Source organism: Narcine bancroftii, chromosome 9 (assembly GCF_036971445.1).
Source record: "Narcine bancroftii isolate sNarBan1 chromosome 9, sNarBan1.hap1, whole genome shotgun sequence".
Lineage (NCBI taxonomy): Eukaryota > Metazoa > Chordata > Chondrichthyes > Torpediniformes > Narcinidae > Narcine > Narcine bancroftii.
The window spans coordinates 22,915,170-22,933,441 of record NC_091477.1 but is presented as its reverse complement, the minus strand read 5'-3'; positions in this window follow the sequence as shown (position 1 = coordinate 22,933,441).

The following is an 18,272-nucleotide window of genomic DNA, read 5'->3' as shown; positions in this document are numbered from 1 at the left end:
GAAATCTCAAAAATCCTTTTTAAGCACAGTTTAATCGATGGAATGACAATGCCTAGTTCAGTAGTTTCCAACCAGTGGGCCAAAACCACAGCATACTTCTGTGTGGGCCACGGAGATTTCCCAACCTAGGGTGGGTCTGAGGTTAGGTCTTGGTCTTCCCAGGTGACCTTGGATGGGGTGGTGAGCAATCTGAGGTCAGTGAGGTCATCTGGCCTTTTCTCAATATAAGCGGCTTGATGATCAGCACTCAGTCACAGTCACTATCAGACCTCTACTCAAGACAGAAGTGTGTGTTTTCTCTCTTCTTTCTGCTTGTTGTTCTTCAAAAACAGAAAACTCAAGAGACTCCTGTTTATAAGGTAAGACACATGACATATTTATCTTCTAAAATTGGAATAAATCATTTTTTGCAAAGTGTTCTTCGAATATTTACCCCGGATGGGATTGTGAGACTGTAGGACATGTTACAAATTTACTTGGCTATTGGGAGCATCTTTGTGAATCTGGCTTTTCGACAATGGTGCAGTTGAAGACCAAGGCACAAAAATGCATTGAAGTGGAGGCAGATCTCAGGTGTGCATTATCTTCAACGGAACCAAGGATGTGGAAACTGGTGAAGGAACTTTAGGAGCAAGGGTCTCATTAAAGTGATGAGCTTTGATTTTGATTGGGAGCTTTTATGTTCAGTGTATGCTTGCAGAGTTTTTTGTTCTTTTAAAATGATTAAATAAAATACTTCAAATTAGATAAAAATGTGTTACTTACAGAGCTGCTTTTGACTTGAAAATATTGCTCAGTTATTGCTATGAGTGGGCCACAGCAAGTTAGGCCAGAAGCCAGGTGGGCCATGGACCCAAAAAGTTTTAGAAGGACTGGCCGAATCAAACATTGAAAGTTGACCTTTGAGTAACACTTCAAATGATCACCAAAAAAACTGCTGTTCAGGAATTCTCCAGTAGGAAGTGTCATGAAATGGACTGCAGCACTGCTGCTCCACCCGTAAGTTAAAAAAATTGTTCTTAGAACACAATCCAAAAACAACACAAAGAGGGATATGACACATGAAAGGTGTGCATAGCAACAAGGCAATCATAACATTTACCCGCCAGCACAGCAAGTTTAATTAATGTCTGCCGCCATTCATTTTCCAGCCTTCTGATATGGACAAAAATAATGGTCAAATTAATCAAAGAACATGGAGAGTTCCCATGAGACCATTTTTTGTTCTTAACCAATGCTCATTGATATTGCAGCGAATTGGCGCTAGTTGCACAATTTACTAAGTCCCATACAGTGTCTCAACCACACCTTGCTTTTTTCTCCACCTGAGACCATGGCTCAGTTCTCCAGGCCAGTGGATATTTCTATCCCCCACCTGCTATTCCGACTTCTTCCATGGATTATGGATAAAAGAATAGTGTGAGGCTCAGAGTGCCTGTGGAAATAGTCCCTCATTCATCAAATTAATGATTTCAAATAACCAATGTTAAGAAAATACTGCTCTCAACCTAACCCTTCAGTTGATATGCTGAACTTCATACTTTGAGGCTATTTATTAGCTCCTGTATGCAACTAAGCTTCCTTACATTGACCACCGGGAACACATTATTTCCCCAAACACAGAAAGATAAGCCCTGGATGGATCAGGAGAATCCAAGCCTTCCCTTAGTTTAAGCTTAATGTAATTTCGATGCCAATTTAATTTTGTGGAAGTATATGCTCCCGCACGGTCCTGTTCACAAATGGATCCTAACACCATATGAATCAAAGAACCACCCTCCCCAACTTTAATACATAAAGTTATTAACTTTAATACATAAAGTTATTTGAAAATTTAAAAAAACTGCAAATGCTGGAAATCCAAACTAAAAACATAATTGCTGTAAATACTCAGCATATCAGACAGTATCTATGGAAAGGGACATTGAATTAATGTTTTTGCTTTAAGATATTTGCTCAGTTGCTTACTTTCCTGCTGTGTCTTGCTTTGTTTCGTAGACAGTACTTGCAAGAATAATTGCACAGTGGTATTGAATTTTGACTGCACAAACCAGCTGCAGTCTTACCACTGCACTGTCCCCGGTTTCCACATTGACTGATCCCAATTACAGTTCATTTATCTTTCCTACATATCCAACTGAGTAGCAGAAAAGCAACACAGAGATTTGTATTGCTCAGCAGATCTAAACTGTCATATTTCCATCTGCAGTCCTCTCTTGTGTTTATTGATTCTCTAGGGTTCACAAAATATCTACTTTGTATTGAAAGACAATGCATTATAATATTAATTCTCTTCATTATTTTTGAATTGTTTGTTGACATATGTTCCAAAATACAGCAAAAAACTTACAATAATTTGGAAGTAAATCTTGTTTGCTGTCTACTAGCCAAACATTTCCTTTCTCCATTAATATGCAAACATATTGTGGATAAATTTCCAAACCACATACTCGCTTAACAGTTTCAATAACATCTAACACTAGTGAAAGTTCCAGCTCACCATAACTATCCCAAGTCAGTTTAATATTTAATTTGACAACAGTGAAAAGGATCCCAATTTCTACTCGCAAGTAAAGTTCCTGAGATTTGAATTTTGTTAAACCAGTAATTGGAAGTAGATCTGAACTCATTATTACATTAAAAAGTGAAGTTTATAATATTTACACAAAAATAATAATTCTAACAATCCTTAAATATGTATACAAGAAATCACAATCATTTTTGTTCTTTGAAGAACCTGACATCAATATTAGCACAATATATGTATTCTTTGAGTTCCAGTGAATTACTTTGCTCAAGTCAGAACATAGCATTACTAACTGGCAAATTCTTACTTAGAAAGATTCCACCACTAAATGTATCTCTATATTTGTTTTCTAACTATTCACAGGCCATTGTAAATAAGAAACAGCTCATCTCGAACATCTTCTCACCAATCAGAGAAAGTCAATACCCCTTAGAATCAGCCATTCCCAATGGGGGCCACAACACATTTAAGTAAAAGTCTTGTTTTCTCTTCACCTCACATAACAGGAGAGAAACTTGACTGCTTCACAGGAAAGCAGAGTCCTAAGGGGACTATAGCTAAAAACAAAAGATGAGAATGGCTGCCTTAGACATGTTTAATTGGATTAGCTAATTATGAATTCTTTCATTTCTAGTTGTTAATTCTCCTTACATTATGATAACCACAGAAAAATAATGTCTACAGAATCTCAAAGCAAACTCACAAGAACAAAGTTGCTTTCTGCTGATGAAGGGCTCAAGCCCGAAATGTTGGTTATGTATCTTTATCTTTGCTATATAAATACACTGTTTCACCTGCTGTTTCCCTAGCATTATTTTTACTTCAACCATGGTGTCTGTAGACTTTCATTTTTTTACTTCTTGTTTTCTGTTGGAATGTTCTAGAAATCTCAACAATTGCTCCAATTATATAGAACTCTGAAATATTCTACATACGTTTGATCTGCATACCTGAGGGAAGATATTCTTATGAAAGAGAAAGCCCAAAGAAAATCCTTCAAAATGAGTCTTGGATTGGACATTTGTTCTATGAAGAGAGTCTAAGCAGCCTGAGCTAATTAATACTCTTTTCAATTTGAAAAATAAACATGGGAGCAGATCTCATTAGCATACACATCATTTTTATGGGATTTGACTGGGTTGATGGTTCCACTTGCTGAACTGTCCAGAAGTAAGGGTCACAATCACAAAATAAAGGGCTGTCCATCATGAACAAAGATGAGAAGAAATTTATTCACCTAAAAAGTAATGAATTTCTGGAACCCTCTACCCAAGAAAGTTGTATAGGTATGAAAAAAGCTCAACTGTGATTTGATTGAATGGCTCAGCAAGTACAAGGAATCAAATGGCTTCAATTCTTATGTTAAATTAACATAGAAGACATAAGATCCAAAAGACAAACAAATTAAATGCTTGTAATGATTTCTATAGATATTTTTCGAGTAATTATTCACCATTTCTTCCATGATTATTTGCTCTACTTATTGCACAAAGTTTCGCTGTTTTGAAGAAATGTGGCTAATCTCTTCAGTGGTTTTGAATAGATGGTCTAATTGTGATCCATTTTGTTGATAGTACAAATAGCAAGTTCATGTATAGTTATCAAAAATGTTTGTGGGTAACTATAACTCAACTCATTTTTAAGTTGCTGCAGATGTTCAATGGTGAACTGTGATTTGAACTGTATTTCTGGTGAATTATTTTTGGTGAATCTTATGTTCATCCTGATGAGCAATGTCAGTTCTCTTTTTTTATCCTTTTGACACTCTGTGCCAGGATTGTGCACTCACAAGTCAGGTATTGTCCTTCTTCAGCGTGGCCTGGTCAAACAAACACGAAGCAAAATTTCCATTTTTCATGATACTTTTTAACCTGATTTCTTTGAATTTCTGCTAAATTGTGAGGCACTCTTTTCTGTCAGCATCCAAAATAGCCTTTATATGGGATCTTTATGGCCCATACACAAAGGAGAGGTTAAAAAAATCAACTTGGATTTGATTCAAAGGGATGCAGAAGCAGAGATTCCAAATGAGTGTATTTTCTGGTTCCTTTGTGATTAAAAAGTTATTTGCTTTGTCCCAATTGCCTCGAATATATCTCAGCAAATGAGTACTTTGGAAAGAATTACTCCATTTAATGGGTGATCATATTCAAATTTTGTTGATTTTTCAACTTCTTTCACCCTTCTGATGAAAAATATTCAACCTAAAACATTAATTCCATATTTCTTTCCAACCACACTGAGTGTTTCCACCATTCTCTGTTTTATTTTTGATTTCCAGAATCTACAGGTTTTTTTTATTATCAATGTTGAGAGGTTAAAGAAGGAAGCCCACTTCTTGCAACCAAAGCCTGATGATTTACTTCATCATTGCAATCAATCATAGGTTCTGTGCCAAATTCAGGTCAATCTTCAACAGGTCTCCCTGTAACACAGATGATAAGGATTATGATGCCATTCAGGATTATACAAACATAACAACATGAGGAAGGGAAGTAGGAGTAGGCCATTAGTCCATTTTAATGTACTCCACCAATGACCAAGATCATGGCTGATCTTCTACCTCTGTCCATTTTACTTCATTAAAGCAATGTCCTAAGCCTAACCCTTAATGTCCAGAAATGTGTGATAATATTTTAAATTTAAATTTAGACATAGAACAAGGTAATAGGCCCTTCCGGCCTACGAACCCTTGCCACCCAATTTCAACCAATTGACCTGCAACGCCGGTACGCTTTAAAAGGTGGAAGGAAACTAGAGCACCTAGAGGAAACCCATGTACACATGGGGAGAACATGCAAACTCATTACAAACACTGTCGGATTTGAACCGTGGGCTCTGGCACTGTTACCAGCTCGTCCTTTTGAATGAACTCCAATTGAGCTTCATGAACCTCCAGAACAAATCATTCCAAAGGTTTGTCACTGTATAAATGAAAATATCTCTCCCTATCCATGTCCAAAACAACCTATCCCTTAGACTGAGGTCATAGACTCCTCCTTCAACATCTTCCTTCCATACAGCATGCCAATCTCTGGAAGAATTTTATGTTTAAGTGAGATCTTCTTTCATTCTTCTAAACAATTCCTCATCAACTCAACCTCTTCTCATGCAGCATCTTGAAAACCAGTTTTCCCTGCATTTCCTCCATCACAAATACAGCCAATCCTAAAGAATGAGAGCAAACCTCCACAGAGGTACAGTCACATCATGGCCCAACCTCATTGCAATGTCTTTGTTTCTGTATTCAAATGACCTTGTAATTAAAAAGTCAATATGCCTCTTATATTCCTACTGCCTTGGTAAAAATCTTGCAAGACTTTAGGGGCTTCATGCATCTGATTATACCATTAGGCCCAATTGCTTGCCACTCAATAATTGATGACAGCACTGCTTAGACCAGTGATTCTCAATCGTTTTCTTTCCACTCACATACCACTTTAAGTATTTCCTTTGCCATAGGTGCTCTGTGATTAGTATGGGTTTGCTGAAGGTGATATGTGGGTGGAAAGGAAAAGTTTGAAAACCACTGCTTTAATTGTGCCTAATTGACTCGTTATGTGCAGTTTCATTACTCCAAAGGAAATGGGCCAATGACAATTTTTCTCAAGCAAAATATTTCAGTAACAATTGGGTCTAGAGCAATGATTCTTAACCTTCCCTTTCCACTCACATACCACCTTAAGCAACCCCTTACTAATCCCAGAGCACTTATGGGATAGGGATTACTTAAAGTATATGAGTGAAAAGAAAAAGGTTGAGAACCACTGTTCTAGACACTTAGTCTGGAGAAACACCATCCCTACATCTACCCCATCAAGTCCTGTAAAAATTCTTGTATTTCGAATGAGACCACCTTCCACTCATCTTGGCACAAGAGTATATTTGTTACAAAGCTGTCATCCCAGCAATCATCCTTCTCTCTATCAAACATGAACTTAATTTTCCTGACATTATATCTAATTTTCTCTAGGCTCAACAATGGACATGGTATTCTGTAGCCATTGCAATTGGGTAGGTGAAATTCATCTTTCCATTTCAAAAGAATTTTTCTTCTGGCTAGCAATGTAGAAAATGGTAAAACTTGTCTTTGATGTGTCATAAAATTTATATTCTCATCCTTGAAGAAAGCAAATATTGCTATTCAGGATTTTGATCCTGAATATATCTGAAAAGGTCTTAAAAATCTGTTCAAATTTTTCCTAATTTGGGACATGACCAAAAGGTGTATCAAAGAGATTTCTTTATCACAAGTATATCTTCCTGAGGCAATGATACTAGGTCAACAAGCAATATTCTAGATCTAGTTTCAGCAGGTCCTTTTTTATTTCCACTGATATGACTTAACACACACTGAAATCCTCTTTCAATAAGCATACATTTTAACTTCCTGATTACTTAGTGTAAATCACTTTCGCTCTATATGGCTCATGTACAAGCATGCTCAAGTCCCTCTGAACACCAATACCTCTCACAATGGAAAATTGCTCCACCTTTCTGGTTTAACTACTCACATTTTGCCAAATTATATTCTGTCTGCCAGGTCCCATTCACTGACCATACATGCCCCTAAACCAATATGATATCTTCCCGTTTTAGTAAACTGGAATGAACAGTGAACTATTTTACATTGAAATATTAATAACTGAAATGTAGATGCAGCCTTAGCAAAGTTACGGATCTCCCTTACAATCCTTGAAAATGTTGACTAAGAAGGAGTTAATGGCCCAAGCCATTGGTTTAATGATTATTTTCATGTACTTGACAGAAATGCGAACCTGGGGATTACAAGGTAGAAGCTCACAGATATTTCACTACTGATTCCTTGCCCATCTTGTGTTCTGAATGTTATTTTGTTGTTGGTGTTCCTATCTTTTCAGCCCACTGCTCAGATTAAGAATTCTATCTCTAGGAGCCCATAGTCAACATCAATCTATTGACAAAGCAAATTGTTCCTTCAGCAGAAAGATCTACTCTAATCTGTTCTTTTATTTTTTTTAAAATGGTGGAATCTTTCAAAAAATTCATTAGCTCCAGAAAGGACAAAGGAAAGATTGACTTAGCTTTTTTTTTCCTCTTTAATATTTATTCTGTGTTATGGCCATGCAGCCTGAGTCTTTCTAGTCATTAGCTTTAGCTTCACATATATTTCGTATAAATTTGAATACACAATGTTAAGGTGTAAATAACAGAACATAGATACTGATTTGACAAGAGACTGCAATACAACAGATCTAGATTTAGATAGAGCAAAAGTAGCAAACATTATTCCACAAGGACAAAAGCACACAATATGAGAAGAGAAAGAACAAGGCTAATTGGTTGAGCGCTGCTTGGAATATAGTTCCATTTTATTAGTTTGGAATGGTCATGTTTTGGTGGCTTTGCTTTTTGCATTGTGGAAAGCCTGAACAGAAAGCACCCAGCCAATTCCTCCTCCACCTTACCCTCAGCATTCTCCCTCTGCTCACGTGTTAAGGAGTTGTTCAAAATAGTTGAATCAGAAACAACGGTATGGGTCTCCTTTCTTCCCTTTCTCTTCCTCCTTCTTGTCTTCCATTCCCCCTCTTCAATCTCTTTTCCTGCACATCTACTCACAACAGTGTAATTACTGGCCAAGGATGTTGGACTGTAGTACTACTGGAATGCCCTCAATGCTTCTCAGTGTTGCACTGTGCTACACTACAGAAGCCCATTATATCAAAATGCCACAACAGCACTTCCTGTCAACTTTAGCAATTTGAAGCAACCATACAAACTACTTGACACCCCTTAAATCATTGCAACACACACAAGAAATAATCAACAGCAAGCATGCAAAAATTGGCCATTTGATCAACCCTGAAGGAGATTTTTTACTGCTGCAAATCTTTTTTAAACATTTTTCACACTGTGAACCATATCAATCAAAATACATACTAACATTTCCCTCTTAAATATACACAGTGGCATTTTCTCCCCTTTTTTCCCCCGACCTTCCCTCCCCCCTTCCCACCCCCCTCCAAATCCATTAAACGTTCAACATATACAATAAAATAAAACCATTAAACAATGACAAACACAATGACAATAAACATGAAAATTGTGTCATCTACTTTTACACACTGGATCAGGTCATCTTGTCTTCTTATCATTTTATCATTTTAGGGGGGTACCACTGCAACTCTTGTGGAAATGTTACGACTGCAGGAGAAATCAATCAGCCATTGGCCTATAAATGGCTGAGGTCCCCTTTCAATTCCACTGATCAGAGATCCCTCCTGCCTCTGAACGTGGATTAAAATCTGTGAGGTTACGGGAGACAGTTTTAGTTTGGAACATTGAAATCAGAGACTGATTCAAAAAATGCACTGCTCTTTGACATCATGATCTCCTGACTGGGTGCGTTCTTCGCACATAAATTCACATAAAGACAGTGTGCGTAATCCTTTACACTTAACCAGAGTTTCCGTTTTTTATGTTCAAGCTCACCCACAATGCTCATAAAGGGAACTCCCAATAAAATTTCACATCAACATAATTTTTGAAAACCTATGAAATTGTAAATGATTTCCACTAAGACTAAGTTGCCCTGCAGCATTTATTGTACGGAAAGAGGTATTGATGGCACCAGTACAGAAATGATTCAACTTTCAGCAACATGGGAGTGCCCAGTTCAACCTCCACAAAATCACTTGAAAACAGGTGTATCTTTTTTTATATGCTAAAGGGCAACAGTGCTCTTTTTTGATTGAAATGCCTTTCAATCTGAATCTGACACATTTCCTTCCTTAACCTTTCATAAATATCTAAATGCACATCTTGCAATATTTTGTAGATTTTCCAAAACTACGTGTTTTTTTAAAATTTATGTACTTTTCCTTCATCTTGGAAAATGAACATAATTTCTTCATCAACGGCAGATCAAACTCCTGGAACAATGTACCTATACATTATAGGAGTGCCTTCACATACACACTGCAACATTTCGAGAGCATTGGGCAAGATAATGGACGAAAATGACCACATCCAGTGAATAAGTTTTAAAAAGTGACAATTTAAAAGTGGTTTCTATTTAATCAACCTCTTTAAATTAGCACATTTCAAATGATCCACGAAAATCCGAGGACTCCAGGCCAAATAAATACAAACTAAATTTTTAATGTAAAAATTTTTTAATTTATATTTAAATTTTAAATTTAGACATGCAGCATGTTAACAGGTCATTTCGACCCACGAGTCCATGCCACCCAATTTGCACCCAATTAACCTACAACCCTGGTATGCTTCAAACAGTGAGGGAAACTGAAGTCTTCAGGAAAACCCACACAGACACAGGGAGAACATACAAACTCCTTACAGACAGCACAGGATTCGAACCCCAGTCCAAAATACAATCAAAATGTATTTTGATTGATATGGTTCAATCAAAATGGCTAACCTCTACGCCAACTGTGCTGCCCCAACATTCATGTTACAGTTTTTGCTTAGTCATGACAGTTGCCAAAATGTCCCACGAGTTAAGCTACATGGGGTTCCCTGCTTCTCACTCAGAAATTTGACCAGATGAAGTACACCTGTACGCAGATCTATTTTTAATTGTGGAGCACTTTGAGATCTCAATTATTCTGCTAATGTCTATTTTTTAATCATTCAAAGAGATCTGATAGTCAGCCCTTGCTAAGCTAGTTGATTTCAGCAAGAAATTGGGGAGGATACAACAGTTACCTCAATATCATTGGATTATAAAGAAGAAACTTACCCAGATTTCTCACTCCAACAGCTGCATAATGATACTAGAACTGCAGATGCTGGAGGGACAAGTGTCAGGCAGCATCCATGGAGAGAAATGAGCAGGGTCGGAACTGTGAAGGATCAATTTACCTTTCTTGGTATTACAATTATGAGGAGTTATAAATATTTTTTTAAGGAATTTTTTTCCCACTTAATTTAATCAGGTCAAGTTACTGCTATCGAGATGGTCACCTTTATCTATTTCCACGATTGGTCACATCAATTCTATTAAAGTGAATATTTTAGTTAAATTTTTGTATCTATACCAATTTTCATTCCCAAATTCTTTTTTGCCTCACTTGATTCACTTATATCTTCCAACATATGGCAAGGAAAACACCCCCATTTAAATAAAGCTCATCTTCAAAGAGCGAAAAGGAATGATGGGTTGGGGCTTTCTAATTTTAGATTTTATTATTGGGATATTATACGAAATTTGCTTCTTTAGTTACATCTCGATAAATTATTTGATTGCCCTTCATGGGTAGAAATGGAACTGAATTTTACTAAAAGTACTTTTATGTTGGCAATTGTAGGGTCTATTTTTTCCTCTTCATTATATAAACTAACCGATAATCAGACATCATTGGAGAATATGTTTGTTGCAATTTAAAGTGGTCCATAGAGTACATATGTCTAAAGTTAAATTGTCTCATTTTTATTCTGCTATAAATCCTCTATGTGACAAATGTAAAATTGGTGATGCTTCTTTGATTCGCATGTTCTGGATTTCCCCTAGTTTAGAAAAAATTTAGAAAGATATCTTTCAAACATTATCGGTGATTCTCAAATTCAAATTATAACCTTGCCCTTTAATTGCTCTATTTGGATAATTTCATTTTGATGATGTTTCACTGATTCCAACACAAAACCAAATTTTCTCTTTTACTTCATTAATAGCCAGAAGTGCAATTTTGATTAACAGAAAGTCAATGCTCCACCTACATACACACAATTGTTGTGATATCATGTCTTGCTTAAGGTTAGAAAAATTAGGTATGCCATTAAAGAGTCAAATATTAACTTCCAAAAGACATGGGGCCCATTTATGGATTATTATCATAACCTAAAGCATTTGGGTTGTTCTGAAGCTCTGGTGCTGTACTGTCCATCTCCACGTTGTTGTCACTTGATTCCTATATGTCAGCTTTGATATTAATCAGATTACAAAGAGTCCCAAACTGCTTTGAACTTTGCTTAGTGATAGGTATTGTGAATTATATGATCTTTTGGGGGTTTTTTTTCTTCTTTTGAATTTTACAATACAATATATAACTGTACAGTTCAATTGTGCATAATGTAAACATCAATAAAAATATTTTAAAAAGAAAGAAAGGAACTGTTTGTCGACCCTTTACTAATACATGTTAAATGAGCTGAGTATTTGTGCAAATGTGCATAACGTGGATGGAAAGACTTTTCTGGATGTGTACCAAAGTTAAGCAGTTTATTGGCTAATATAGTCAAATTATACACCAGAATAATGATCATTTGGTTTAAGAACCTTACTATTCTGTAAAACAAAATGCTGGAGGAACCCAGTGGGTTATGCAGCAATCAGGGAAGGCAATAGACAGTCAATGCTTCAGGCCACATCCCTTCATCCACAGAGTCCTAATGAACATATATTTGAGAGGTTATAATGGAAGAAAATTATCTCAGAGATTTAAATATATGCATGATGAGTTTATTTCTATAAATAGCTTAAATGTTTTTAAATTTAAATTAAGAGATACAGTACAGTAACAGGTCCTTCCAGCCCATGAGATCATACCACCCAAATACACCAATTAATTGTAGATTAACCCCCCATACATTTTGAAAGGTGGGGGGAAACTGGAGCACCCAGAGGAAACCCATGCAGACATGGGAAGAACGTACAAACTCCTTACAGACAGCGTCGGATTTGAACCAGGGTCATTTGCGCTGTAATAGCGTTCCACTAAATGCTACACTAACCGTATAATGCTCATTATACATAGAAATCTCCACAATTTTATTGATGTTGCCAAATATGAAGGCAGACTTCAAATGTGTCAGGCTGTGAGGTTTTCAGAGCTCCCATGTAGACACCAACTTCCTTGGTTGGTGAGGAAGCAACAGAAAATGAAGGTCTGGTGGTCAAATCAAGATATGTCAATGTAATTGCATTTGTTTCTATTCACGGATAGATCAATACAGTTCAAAAAACATTATCAGCCTTGGGTTTCTTAAAGTAAAAATTCAAGGGCATTCTTCTTTCAAGTCAGATAAGCTTCTAGTTAGTGAACCTTGTGGTGCCCATTTTGAACATGCTTCATCCTGCCTGTGTTGCTGAACTTGTTAAAGGGATTAAGTATTGTCAAAAACTTTTGCAAGTTGGCATACATATTAATTTAACTCCTCCTGTGTTTTGGCTGTTTCTGTTCATTAATCCTAATTACCTATCATGAATCATACTTGTTTTTGATCCTATCTAAGTAACTGTTCTTAGAAAAAACTCTTCATATTCCAACTACCAGTACTATTGGATTAAGTATCCCATAATGCCTTGCTTCAGAATTGATTGTATTTAAACTTGAGATAGAATTCACTAACTTTTACTCAGTGCCCTGTTATCCTCACATCAAATTAAAGATGAGTTGGTATCTGAAATGCAGTCATTTTATTCCAGCCTCATACAAATTCAGCTCTTCTACTTGAGAAGTAGCCAGCATGTTTAATAATTAATTGTGATTTATTGGCAATTATTCAATCAGGTCAAGTTAAATTCCTCCTTCCCTCATCCCTCTAGTTCCAGTGCTTCAGCAAAATGGTAAGAACAGTATAAATTAAAAGGTTTAACATAACTATTGCTATGTCCTTGTCATTTCAGGAGACATTGATCAACATATTAACTGAATGTTCCCATTTAGAAATTAGAGGATAGAAACTAGGTAGCAGCTCAAAAAATAATTGGGGTGATAGCTAAAAACAGATGTATTTAATATTTCACTCAAAAAGACACAAACATAACCTTGAATATTCTAAGCTACTTCAACAGCCACCAAGTGCAATAAAAAAACTACAGCTCACTTTGAGATGCATTACCCATATATCTGAGCCAAAGGAAATATAATTCATGAGTAGTATATTGTATTTATGAGCAGATGATTGCAGTTTGCCAATTTAATAGATTCTTCTCAGGATGTCAAAATATTAGTAGGCCAAAGCATTGCAGAAAATGCTATTTAAAGGCAACTGACAAAATACCTCTGATTTCAGAGAGGGAAAGGTTCACAGTATCATGAAACAGGAAAGTAATCCAACAGTAAGGAAGCAAAATTATACATGGACAATACAAAGTTGTAGTGAAGCAGTAGGATTCCCCAGATATTGCTCAGAAACTGCACAAGTTGACCTTGATGAGATCAGAGATTGAATTACAATGTTTGCCACTGACACAACTATGAGTAGAAGAGAGAACATGTAGCAGAAGCAGAAATTAGTTCAGCAGTTTCTGGAGAGCCTCAGCAGTTGTACTAATGAATGGCAACTGGCATTTAAAGAGGGGGTCTAACCATTCAGATCTCTTTATAAAAAAACTACAAAAGGCTGTAATCCATATTAACATCTTTCGGTTTATTTCTCATTATTTCTGTCTGTTTCATAATAAAATCTGTACAAAAAAAATCAATGTTAAATTATAGCTGAGGAAACTGACTGTAAAAAGTATTACATACAGATTCTATGCTAAGATTAGTAAAACACCTAAAGTTAATGATTATATTACTGCTGAATATTAATTCTAATCCCCTAAATACTAAGAACTCCTCCAAGACAGATCAACCAGTAAAGATTTTACTACTGTGTGCACAAACAAAATATTTAACAGAAGCAGGTAAAAAGAAACAAAAAAGGACATAAAATTAATTAGATTCTCTGTAAATATTGCTAGTTAAAAGGGGTGCTGATGGTATATATGCCTCTTTTAAAGGGGTGTCAACTTGATAGAAAGATGTCTGGCAAGTATTCATTTGTACAATGAACTGGTATAAACTTTTGGTGAAAATGTGTCACCATGTAATGTCACAATGGTGGATTGACAAAGTGTGGATCTCTCATTTAAAATCACCAACACAATACATTTATTTAAATGTTGATCATCTGTTCAGGCTCTTTAAAAAAAAAGATGATTTACAAAGTACACATTTCTGGTTTTTATAGAATGGTTATATTCTGAGAGAATTGCTGACCTCAAGTGGAAAGTGCAAATTGACTTTTTTTTTAAAAACTAATACATAACACAAGAAAGCAAATCAACAAATGAAGGAATATAAAACACATTTTATGATTATCAACCTAACTTTGACAAAATTCTTAATACCAACAATTGAAAAGATAGCTCAATGCAAATTTATCTCTTCAAATTAAATTTCCATGTAATCACTAAAATGATATAAAATTACATCTCCAGAAAAATCATTCCATGAAAATCCTGATTTATTCATGCCATTCTGCTTTGTCAGAAATGGTCTAAAATAGTAATGAATAGCATTGCAGGTGATTTGAAAACAATTCTATATAAATGGTACAGGCCCCCATATTGAATCATACTTATGGATATCTTCATAAGTATCCAAATCCACAAATTCCATATAAAGTTTGGGGTAGTACGTCCACATCAAAAATGCTGAACTTACCTGATTAATGGCTGGGTATGCCCTGTAATACATTCATAACATATTTTAAACATAGTTTGATTGACACTCAAACAAAACAAATACAATTGTTGAACTCAGACAAGTATATATTTCCATAAAGTTGTTATGCTCTGCAATCAAATCATACAATTATTAATTATTTAAATGCAGAATTTATTGTATTCATAAACTCATTTTAATTTCCTACTTTGCAATTGAAGCCTGTACTTTTACCTGACATATCAACTGTAGTGAAGTCACTGTGTCTGTTTCAGATAATTTGATGAAACTCCACTGTAAAAATTCAGGCCAGTCAGCTAAATATGTGTTTATTTGCAAGCAATAAACTGCAGCTGAATGTTTTGAACATTATTGATTGATGTATTTAAATGAATGTGATATTTGAACCAGCCAACATACTTGTGTGAGATGCATGCTACAGATACCTTATCATACATTATTATTATATTGGACATAAGCCTGACAGAAAACTTAATTATGCAAATGCAATAATGAATGTAATCTGATTTTGTTCCTTCAAATATGTGTTTTTAAATGTTTTATTTTAAGACTCAAACACATATTTACAAACAATATTAGACAATTTCTTATTACACAATATAATATCCATATATATATAATAAAAATAGCTTTTTCATCCATTCCCTGATATTAAATAAACCCTTCAAATTTGTTGATGAATTTTCACTTTGCTATTGTTAAATAAAAGAGCTGTATTGTTAATGTGATTAGTGGTGGTACAATTCAGTTGGCACTCTTCATACCCCTTAGTCTGAATTTGCAATGAGACAAAAAAAAGAGCCACAAAAAATACTCTAGGTTGAAACTCCAATTCAGTACCATGGGCACCACAATGTTGGAGGAGATGCTCTTCGGATAATAAATCAGGGTACCACCTTTTTAGCAGAGGGGAGGGGGTGTGGTAAAGACTCTATGGCTCAATTTCAAGGAAATTAAGATCATTATTCCTAGAGCAAATATTAATATTTATCCTTCACTCGACATTATTTTAAAAATAGTTTATCTGGTTGTTATCACAGTGCTCTTTGTGGGGAAATGGATAATTCCTTCTTACAACAGTGAGAACTGTTTAGAAGGTATCTCATTGACTATAAAATTCTTTGAAAAATCTTGAAGAAAATAAGAGAGATAAAGGCAGGTATTTATAATATTGTGGACATAATTTTGGGAAGGGTTACATCATCACAACAAATGGACTTAACATTTTGATTATTTTGGTTGTATTAACCATATAACTATATACAGCACAGATCAGGCCAGTCTGGCCCTACTAGTCCATGCCGGAACAAATCCCCACCCTCCTAGTCCCACTGACCAGCACCTGGTCCATACCCCTCTAATCCTCTCCCCTCCATGTAATATCCAGTCGTTCCTTAAATGTAAATAATGTCCCTGCTTCAACCACCTCCGCCGGAAGCTTATTCCACATCCCAACCACCCTTTGCGTGAAGAAATTTCCCCTCATGTTCCCCTTATAATTTTCCCCCTGCAATCTCAAACAATTTAATTAAAAGTTACGTAGTTTAAGTTTATATTTTTCAATTAACATTAATATGTTTCATTATATTTTTCTGTTAAACTGAAAAAAACATGGATATTTTTAGCATGCTTTATTTATTTAAAAACTATATGTTCTGATGTAATTTTTTTCTATTATAATTATGTAATAATTGTAGAAGGGTAGTTATATTGTGTGACCAGCTCACACTGTGTGATTGATCAGGCGGTATTTTATCACATGGTTTAATTAAACCCTGCTTTGCATCATATTTATAATTTGCCTTGCTTGAATCTAAATTATGAGCTTCTGATCCTGTCATTTGCCAAAAAGTGAAAAAAGGTTTGTATATAATATATTGTGAATGTCATAATTTTGGCATGTTAAATTAATAATGTGGATTCCCTTATTATTTTGATTCAGTTTCTTATTAGTTGAATTTTCCTCCCTCAGCAAGATAGGTTATATGATTGTGAAGATGAAGCCTTACCCCTCTTTTTCATCTCAGCCTGCCCATGTAGTTTGACTTAAGCACCATTCTCCTTTAATGCCATTGTCTTTCTAGGTGAATGTAATTAGGGAGATCCATTCACATCAATATCTATAATTATTTAACTTCTTGTTTTTTGCACAAATGGTGAATGGGGTATATCCCATACAACACCAGCCCCACGCCATCAAACCGAATCCTTTTTATTTCTCATCTATATTCATCCTTGGTTATCTAAAAAAATCTATGGATTCCATGTTTACTTTTCCAACACACATCTCTATCTCTACACTTTTCTTCTGACATATCCATGGTCTATGATCTCCTTTAATGACTTCTAACAATAGTTCAGATGACATTTTCACCCAACAAATTCATTCCTTTCAAAATTATCTCTGCCAAAATTGTGTTGCCCATATCCCAGTGCACAAGTCCTCACCATTGATTTATAACATATTTATAACCTGATCTGGAAATGCATTTGTGCTGAATATTCCTTCTCCAATTCAACAATTCTCCAAGATCTCAGAAACCATTTTATGTTAGCTTCTTGAACATTTTGAGTGACATGGTTCCTGGAAAATAGCAACATGGGCAGACTGGGTATTAAAGAAGGCATATTGGCACCCTTCTTTCATCAGGCAGGATATTTAATACAAGAGTTGAGAAGTTGTGTTACAGCTGTACATTGGTGAGACGACACCTGGGTAATTATGTGTACTTCTGATCACCTATTCTAATCAACCGAGTTCTAATCAATTTCATTGAGCTTGAGAGGGTGCAGAAAAGATTCACAAGGTTGTTGCCAGGATTGGAGAGATTATGAGGAGAGACTCGATAAGATAGGACTGTTTTCCCGGGAGTGAAGGAACCTTGTAGAGATTTATAAAATTATGAGGGGCACAGATAAAGTGAAATGTCAGGTTCCCCCCCACCGCCAGGGTAAGGGACTCTAGTTTTAGAGGGCATTGAGAGGACACAGAGGTTTGTGGTTTTCTGGAATAAGATGCTAGAGTAAATGCACAATTACAGCTCTTAAAAGATACTTTGACAGGCTAATGCATATGAAATATTTAGAAGCATGTGAGCCCAATACTGATAAATTGGACTGGCTCTGGGAGACAACTTGGTCTGCAAGGACAAATTGGGTCAAGGGAACTGTTTCTGTGTTGTGTCATTCTGATTTTAATCTCTTCTTTTTGAAGTTGTGAATGAACAGGTAAAAGTAAAAAAGGAAACTTCATCCAGGAAGTGCTCTTCGTTATCTCAGATGGTCACTGA